Raw genomic sequence first — 9,784 nt, forward strand, 5'->3', positions numbered from 1 at the left:
GTTTGCCATCTGGATGGCTTCTTTGGAAAAGTGTCTGTTCATGTCTTTTGCCCATTTCTTCACTGGATTATTTGTTTTTTGGGTGTTGATTTCAGTAAGTTCTTTATAGATCTTGGATACCTACCCTTTATACAATATGTTATTTGCAAATACTTTCTCCTATTCTGTCGGTTGCCTTTTAGTTTTGTTGATTGTTTCCTTTGCTGTGCAGAAGGATGAAAGACCTAAATGCGAGACAGGAAACCATCAAAATCCTACGGGAGAAAACAGGCAGCAATCTCTTTGACCTTGGCCACAGCAACTTCTTACTTGACATGTCTGTGGAGGCAAGGGAAACAAAAGCAAAAATGAACTATTGGGACTTCAGGAATTTTTTTTTTTTAATGTTTATTCATTTTGAGAGAGAGCGGGGGAGGGGCAGAGAGGGCAAGAGAGTATCCCAAGCAGGCTCCTGCCGTCAGTGCAGAGACCAAGACCCACGGATGGACGCGAGGCTCAAGCTCACGAACTGCAAGATCATGACCCGAGCCCAAATCCAGAGTCCGATGCTCAACCGACTGAGCCACCCAGGCGCCTCGAGCTTCAGAAAGTTTTAACTTCCTTGTACCCAATTTCTTAGCATTCATCCAAGGTTTGTGTTCTTGCCTGAACCCCTCATCTGGTTAAAGGAAGTAGAGGGGAAAAAGGGGAGCTGAGGAAGGGACAGAAATCAGGCTGAGCCACAGCCGCTTCCGGTGCCTGCACTTACTTACATCAGTGATTCATCAAACTAATGGGGAGTTCTAATTCGGTGCTTTGCTCCCCTTAAGCCCTGTAATTGCGGTGTCTCTGAACCCAAAGGAAACACGTTGTGCTCTGCGTGCCCAGGCGCATAGCTTTTAAATCTTCATAACTCTGTAATTACTACAGCGCTTTCCTTCAAATCTGGCTCAATTTCACTTCCTTAATGAGCACTACAATCTTGATAAAGTTTGCAGTTTGCCGCCACTGCTGTTCACAAGGACTCAGTCCCAGACTGATAATGCGAGCTGTAGATGGCACTCCCTCAAGTTCCTCTCAAAAAGAGCTGATTTATTTCAGGACCACCACAGTCAAAAGCACTTCCTCTGGGTCAAGGCCAGCGCTGGGTGTTTTCGTCCTCGCAGAAGGGAGCTTGGAAAGCAAATTCTGAACAGTTCGGAAAAAAGGGGAGGTGCTGGTGGGGGGAGCTTATGAGCCCTTGGGGAGTGGCTGTTTGGCTTTATTAGCGCCACGTGCTCTAGAGACGTGCTTCATTTTACCCAACTGAAGACTTTCCTTTATAGTAAATATATTAAAAATCGACTTCCTCTTTATAAACTCAGCCCTGCCAAAGAGTGAAAATTACAAATCAGCTTTAAAGAAACAACACAATTTCCACATTCTTTCTCCTACCAACTGGTTTCTAGGATTTTTCAAAAAGACTTGTTGGAAGGGCCATTTAATGATTCTAGTCAAAAGCACATCTCCTCTTACAGCTGGCTGGAGGGGTTCTTAATTCTGGCCACTGTTTTCCTTTCAACCGTGTGCTCACGCTTGGTCTCAGCTTTAGTTTTTCCGTCCCTAAGCTGTAAGAACCTGCACTGAAGCTAGCGTTGCTTTTAGAATCCCTGTGTGCCCCCCAGACGGTGTTAATCGCTCTGGGATTCTGACTTGCACTTAATTCTTATCTCTATTATAGCTTGCTGGCCTTGTACTACCATTATTTGTTTACAAGTCTATTTACTCCACCCCTTGAGAGCGATGTTTAGGTCTTCTTTCCTTTTATATCCCTGACAGCCAACAGAGGTCTGAGCACCCAATAGATGTTTGCACTCAGTAAATAAAGCTTCCAGTAAATGTTTGTTGCATAACCAGAAGAAAGAATCAGTGAATGAAACTTTCTTGTTTGCTATCACCATCTGCTTTAACTCTGTCGTTATTTTGATGTATTTGGAGTTCTGACTAGATCCAGATTTGGCATGTTTAAAATTATATTCAGTTGTAAAATGTGAGGCTACGGGTCTTGAAGATAAGAAAGAACTCAACATTTCTCCCATTGGAAACAATGTGAATAATCAACAGTTCTTTGCAGGGAAGATAAAAAAGCTGGTTCCAACAGTCTTTGGATTCATAGTCTTTGGCATTTTGGAAAAACCACTTAATAGCATCATTTTTTTTTTTCCTGCCCATGTTTCCCTGTCAGTAAAATACAGAGAGAAACCCTTGCCCTTCATACCTGATGGACTAAATGAGGATTCCTGAGGAAGAAAAGCACAAACTGAAACAAAGGACAACCTTCAGTAGGGCCATGCGGTCTCCCCTCTAAAAACGATACACACGATAGTTGTCAATAGGTATGTCCCTGTGCTTATGGCTTCATATTTTTATATATTAATGAATTCCTCCCCCTGGCGTTTCCTGGGGACATAGGTACACAAAGCCAAATTTAAGGTTCTTGAACCAGAAGAACTTGGGCTTTTGGGTTTCAAAAACGAAGCCCTGAAGGCTTTGGACACAGTGTTTCTGCTGTGAACCATAGCTCCGGGAGAATGCGTGCTCCTTCGGACAAGGGGGCCGACCCCACGGGCTGCTGGCTTCCTCCCGGGAACCAGGAAAGCCAGAGGAGTCAGGGAGTTGGTCAGTGTCAGAGATCAGAAGCTAACATAAAACTTGGGAGGACCTCCTGGGGATGGTGGAATGGTAGCCTCCTGGCGTGGGCAAGAGAGGAGCCAGCAAAGTCTTCTGCAGCCCTTCTGTTGACTCTGCGGATGCCTCCTTCCCACATGTTTCGTGCCTCTCTCGTCTTTCGCTTTTATCTTGCCCTACAGTTGTTTTTCTGTGCCATAACTTTATTTGCGGGTGCAGTTCCAGTATTGGATAGCCATGAGCTCCAAAAAGGTTTCTGCTTGAATGTGAACCACATGACTCCCCAATAGTTTCCCGGGGAACTACTGGGGAGTCATACGGTGCAAATGGCAACCTTTCCCTCCTCCTCCAGCCATCAGCTGCCCACTCGTGAGTCCGCTCTTCGTCCTTCGGCAAGTACAACGCACCTCCGTGATAAGATATTTGAACATTACATTTTAAGGACAAACCGTGTTCATTTACTTTCAAGTTGTTGCTTTTTCCTTATGTAAACCTGACATATTTTTCTGTGAAGTGGTTTGGGTAACAGGTTGGGATGGAATGCTCGTAATTTTTCCCAATAAAATTAATGAAAACGCTTTTTATTTAACAGCTTTTTACTTAGTGGCAGGGCTTTTAGGAGTGAATTAAAATGATTAGGTGCGGAATAGGTGCAATTGGGTGGAAGAAGGGAGACTCCAGTCACTATAATTACATGATTATGCTAACAAGCTCATGTATCTCCTGGAATTTCCTGGACAAAAGAAATATTTTTCAAGTATAAATAATGATGGTGCAGCATCAGGGCTGGGATATTTGAACCAGAACAGACATTTTCGGTGAAGAACCTCTCAGGAATCTGTTCTGTTGCTTGCGAGGCTCTAGAGGAACCTGACTATTGGCCCTGGTTCCTACCAGGCTGCAGCGGGCAGGGGCAGAACTGTGGGGCATCGTGACATGGACGGGGATTTCATTCATTTTACCATGGTGCTAGGTCTATGCTGACTGAACATTAGCATCTGTGGGGAAATCGTCCTGGCCTTTGAGCCGCATGAGTTTGCCGGGGAACAGGCCATGGGGTCATTTTCAAATGCTGCCTTTCCGTTCCATTTTGGCTACAAGCTCATGGTGGTAAAGATGTACGCATGGGGGGGGGGGGTGGCGCGCATGATCAAGAGAGGTGAACGCACACATAAGTAGTCTTATGCCGATACCAGTCTGGCTGCCAATACCAGCCCTGATTCCATCAGGTTTTTTGTGGGAAAGGTCAGAGTAAAATGGTGCGATTGGGGATTTGAATAAGAAAGGCACAGCTCCTGTGGAAAACTCATCAGCATTAAGTACATTCATACGTGGCACCTGGGTGGCTCAGTTGGTTAAGCATCTGACTGTTGATTCCAGCTCAGGTCATGATGTCATGATTCATGAGACTGAACGCTGGGTTGGGCTGTGCACTGACAGCGTGGAGCCTGCTTGCGATTCTCTCTCTCTGTCTCTCTCTCTGCCCCTCCCCCGCTTGTGTGGGCACTCTCTCTCTAAATAAATAAACATAAAAAAGAATATTCATACATCTCATCATGATTACATGTGGTTGCTACGCTTTTATTGATTTCAATATTTCAGTTCTATACATTAGGAACCAAATTGAAGACTGTGTGTGGGGGGTGGCTGGGGGGTGGTAAGCCACATAGGGAAGGGGTACAGTGAGGCCGGGGGGTTGTCTTAAAGCTGTGCTTTTTTTAAAAAAAAATGTTTATTTTTGAGAGAGAGAGAGAAAGAGAGAAAGCAGGGGAGGGCAGAGAGAGAGGGGGACAGAGGATCCAAAGCAGGCTTCCCGCTATCAGCAGAGCCCCATGCGGGGCTCAAACTCAGGAACCTGGAAATCATGACCTGAGCTGAAGTCCGAGGCTTAATTGACTGGGCCACCCAGGTGTGCCCCTTAAAGCTGTGCTTGCAAAGCTAACACCTAGTGTCTATTTAGGTGGCGTTACAGACGTATAACAATCACCTTTCTAGAGGCGATTTTATTCGTACCTTACAGCAGACTGAGAGGGAAGGAGCTCAAAAGCCAAAATCAAAGCTTTTAATTTTGAACCAAATGGCTTTGCCAGCACATGACCAGGAGCCCAGGAGATTACAAAGAGAGTTTTCCTTTTCGCATGGTTGAACTGTGCTTTGAATTCATTTTGAAATCTTAACTTCGGTCTATGCTGACCACTTTGGGGCAGACACCAACATCCCTAGCCTGTTCTTGAACTTAACCCCTGGAATCCTCCCCGCTCCTGGGCCTGGAGGAGGATTCCTCCTCCCCTCTTCTTCAGTCTCCTCTGGCGGTGGGCAGGGGCCCTGGGGTCCGGGGCAGGAACTCAACAATGTCCAGAAGCTTCCCTTAGGAGTATCAGCCCCACACCACTCACTGCCTACATCAGGGCTCATCTGGGCCCACTCCACTGGCCCCCTGAGGCTATTAATAGGACACCGCTGGGTGAGGGGGAGTGAGAGGCAGGGCAGACTTGCCACAGGCTTGCTAACTGGATGCCTTTAAAACCCCTCATTGTTCTTTATGCCTCCATTTGTTTAGGGAGGCGTGTGTGGCTTGGCCACCTAGCAGAACTCATGTTCAGAATTTTGAACATATTAACAAGTAAAGCTAAATTTGAAAACAACCAGCTCTAAGCTTTTTAGATTCGCGAGATGAAAAAAAAAAAAAGAAACTCCTAAAACACCCTTTTCCAAAAATGTTTTCTTTCTTTCACTGTTTGCTTGGAAACAAAATCAAATTTGCAGTTGCAGGAAATGTACGATGACCCCAATGCCCTTTACTTAGACACGTTATTTTGCCATATTCTTTTCTTTGTACGTGGACATTACTGTTATCATTCTTGCTGTTACTGAGCCATTTGTGTATACCTTGCAGACATCACGGCTCTTTGCCCCCAAATTCCCACCCTGGATCTTTTACGAACAAGGACATTCCCTTGCCTTTTTTTTTTTTTTTTTTGTAAAATAAGAGAAGGGTCTGTTGAAGCCTTTATAACCAAAGTGTGGGCCGGTCCAAAGTGCTGACTGTGGGGCCCTGTGCAGGCTCCCACTAAAGGCAGGGAGAGAGGAGGCACCAGGGCAGGACTGGAGGACTTTATTGTTGCCATAAAACATATTTTTTCCATGTTCTCTTTAGACACATGAAATGAAGGCTGCATTCCCAAGATCTGGCTTGTGGCTTTAGAATAAAAAAAAAATATTTTTACAGTATTCTTTTTGGAGGGATGAAAGCATGTGTTTTATTAACATTTCCCAAACTCTTTTTTTAGGTTTTAGGCTGACAGCATCCAGCCTGCAGCCCGCTGCAATCGAAATACATGCATTTTTAGAAATTATACCTTTCAGTTAGCTGAAGGGGAAAACTTTCTTCTGGGAATCATCATCTCGCCGATAAAGAACTCTAAAATCCCTGTGTGTGATCAGCACAGTAGGGTAACGCGCAGGTGATCCGGCTTATCTCACCTAACGTGTCAATGAGTTTTGCAAGCAGTTTTCTGGGGCTTGCGCTCATTGGTGGTTTGGGCCTCATTCATGATATTCTTTAGAGACCTGGCCCAGCGCAGGCGGCGGAGAGTTGCCTGGGAAGAGGTATAGACCGCACCCTGGCCACTCTGGGAAGCGCCCGAGCCCCAATACCTCCCAGCGCATCTGTCTCACTGCGCTCACGGAGCCCGGGGCTCTCCGAGGGGCAGCCCAGTTTTTCCTGCTAAGAACCCAAAGGACTTGCTCAGAGCTGGAATTCGGCGAAGCAACTTGCTCCAACACGCCAAATCTGCCGCATCCCCAGTACCCCACCCTCCGGCTTCTGCGCTCGCTACCCACAACCCCAGCCTCAATTTGAGGACTCCCCGCCCCCACCACGCTGAGAGTCTCTATCCTAACCCCTTGGGTGCGAGGAAGTGTCTGCGCGTCGGAGCGCGCCGGGCGCGGCGAGGCCACCAGTGACTCCCAGCGGCCGCACAGGGCGCTGCGCCCCCCTCGCCCCGGCCTCCCTCCGCCCTGCGTCCGCCCCGCCGCCCCCGCGCCGCCTCCTGCGCCCGGGCTGGAGGCGGATTCCTCTCTCCGGGTTTTCAAAGCGCCTTTCCGAAACCTCCTCCCCGCCCGCCCAGAGAGGGAGTGAGATCCCGGGCGCAGTCGCTCCCCGGGGCGGCCGAGGGGCGCGCGGGGAGAGGCCTGCGCCGGGGTACTTTCAAACTGAGGCGCGCGCACACACTCACACCGAGACACGCGCGCACACACACACACACACACACACACACACACACACTCAGACACACGCGCACGCACACACACACACACACACACACACACACACACACACATACACGCCCATTTATATAGGCGGTGGCGGCGGCAGCGGCCGGGGCGGCGGCAGCGAGGCAGGAATGATGGAGCTGAGCCAGCCGACCGGGGTTGGAAGCAAGTGAGGAGAGCCCAGGCGCACCCCCCGGATTTCCGTGCCCGGCTCTTGTCATCCTACCCAGGGAACGGTGCGCCCGGAGGAGGACCAGGTGGACTGATTTACTAGAGGGGCGGGGAAGAGGAGGAGACCAGGTGAACGGAGGAGCCCCCGCGTACCCGGACCGCCCGGTCGCGCCTTTGCCCGACTCCCGCTCCCTCTCCGCCCAGGTGGGCGCGCCCGGTTACCCGCTCGCCAGGGGCTCTTTGAGGAGACCAGAAAGTCGCGGCCCGGCTTCGCGGGATGCCTTTCGCCAAGAGGATCGTGGAGCCGCAATGGCTGTGCCGGCAGCGGCGCCCGGCGCCCGGCCCGGCGGAGGACGCGAACGGAGGCAGCGCCGAGCCGCCGCCGCCCCTGCAGCCGCCCGGCCGACGGGACGAGGCCGTGGCGCCCGGGCCGGAGGATCCTCCCCGTGTGCCCCCCGCGCCACCCGGGCCGCCGCCGCCCGCCCCGACCGACCAGGCGCAGCCGCCGCACGGAGAGGCGCCAGCAGCCGGCGAGGAGAGCGCGGCGGGGGTCGCGGAGGCGGCGGCCGCGGCCGCGGCGGGCGAGGCGTCCTCGGCGGCGGCCGCGGCCGTACTGCTCATGCTGGACCTGTGCGCGGTCAGCAACGCCGCGCTGGCCCGCGTCCTCCGGCAGCTCTCGGACGTGGCCCGGCACGCGTGCAGCCTCTTCCAGGAGCTTGAGAGCGACATCCAGCTGACCCACCGCCGCGTCTGGGCGCTGCAGGGCAAGCTCGGTGGCGTGCAGCGCGTCCTCGGCACGCTGGACCCCAAGCAGGAGGCAGTCCGTGAGTACCCGCGCCGTCCGCCCCTCCGCTCCGGCGCCGCACCCTCGCGCCCTCCCCGGTCACCGCAATCCCCGCGCCGCGGCCGCTGCAGCTTGCACCTTACTCTCCCTTCCCCACCCTCCCCTCCTCCGGGACCCACCCCAGCCCTCCTCTGGCTGGGAGTTCGGGCTGGGCTGGAGACAGGGATGCAGTCGCGGCGGGGAGAAAGTTAAAGGGGCGGCCTCGGAACTCGCGGGCAGCCGCGGGCCGAGAGGGAGCGTGTATGGGGACCCGGGAGGTAGGGGGGGTCTGTCATTCATCTCCGGAGCTCATCTACCCCGTCCCTCCCCGGGGGGGGGGGGCGGGGGATTGGTGCAACTTCTGTGGTTTCCAGCCTCCCAGCCCCGAGCCCTATGTAGTACCCCCCATGCGTGTTTGGGGGGGCTCGAGGGGTGGCGAGCGTCCTTTAAGGGCTTCTGCCACGCCGTAGGGGTTTTGTCACTCTTACTGTCACCACAGGGTCTGCGCCTAGCCCCGAACTTGTGCCTTGAGCTGGGGTGCGACGCAGCGCGGCGCAGCACGCCTCGCAAGTGAACTCCAAAGCCTCTGCTCCAGCCTTGTGGCCCGGAGGGGCCACGGGGAAGGGCGTGGAGGGAGGAGTGGCCCGGGCCCTGGAGAGATCCATGAGCTCCCTGGGCATCTTTTCGGCACCCGCCAGCGCAGGGTTCCTACTAAATGGCTCTGTGTGCCATCTGCCTTCGGAGCATCCCGGAGGCGTGTCCCCGTTCCCGCCCCCCCCCCCCGCCACTCCTCCACCGCGTACTGTCACCCAAATCCACCCGCGTGTGGAAGACCCTTGGGCATCTTTGCTGCCCTTTAACTTCACTCTTGCGACACACTAGGGTTCCCACTAAATGTCATTCTGTGTCATCTGCCCTCCCAGAGGCGCTCCGGAGGGTCCGTTGGCGCACGGTCGGTCAAATCAGGCGGCGGCAGAATCCTTTAGGAACGAACCGACGGTGGGCGGGGGCACTAGGCCCGCGCGCCGGTCCTTTGGCGCCTAGTCCGGCTGCGACGCTCCCGGCGAAGGTGATGTCAGCGGCTCTCACTTACATAAGAAGGTTCCCCCGTTGCTGCAGCAGCTGCGCCCGAGCGCGGTGGCCTCGGAGCGCGCGGGGCGGGGGCGCTGTCGCGGCATCCTTCCTCGGGGATTTCCGGGCACCTCTGCCCTGCCACCCAGCCCTGCGTCCTCGCCGACGCTCCCCACTGGCGCACCCCCCCCCCCAACAAAAACCCCATTGCGCCGCGCCCCGGGAATTCGCTGCTTTTCTGCAATAACAATAATAATAATAAGCCTAATGAATAAATGATGTGCGCGATCGGTTTTCGAAGCTATAAAAGACCCAGAGTTGGGTTAATGACTGGTTGTTTAAAAGGGCAATTCCGGGATGAGTTCTGGAAAGAATTAGGATTGCCGTAGGCCAAGTCATATTTTACTTCTGGGACTTGAAATGAGCGCTTTAATCCTGCCTCCTTTTTTACCCCAAACCACACAGCAGGGACAAGCCCTTCACTTTCTACAGCGCTGATATCGGGGGAGTGCGGTTGGGGTGAGTGGTGAGTTCACTTCAAAAGAACTGGAGGGAAGTTTTGCAGACTGTTGAGTGGTGCATACATTTCTGTGTGTGTGGAGGGGGCACATGGCTCCTTCAATTAGATTTCACACAAGTGAAACTCAGTGCTGGGGCAGAATGTGCCCCCTTCTCCCCTCTTTCTTTAGAGACAGTAGTGGGCAGTTATGTATCTGGAATTTAACACAGTCCTTCCAGGTTCTTTTACAGGAGTACAAACTACTGGTTGATGGAGAAAAGAGAGGATTTTTGATGACT

Source organism: Panthera tigris, chromosome X, assembly GCF_018350195.1.
Source record: "Panthera tigris isolate Pti1 chromosome X, P.tigris_Pti1_mat1.1, whole genome shotgun sequence".
Taxonomy (NCBI): Eukaryota; Metazoa; Chordata; class Mammalia; order Carnivora; family Felidae; genus Panthera; species Panthera tigris.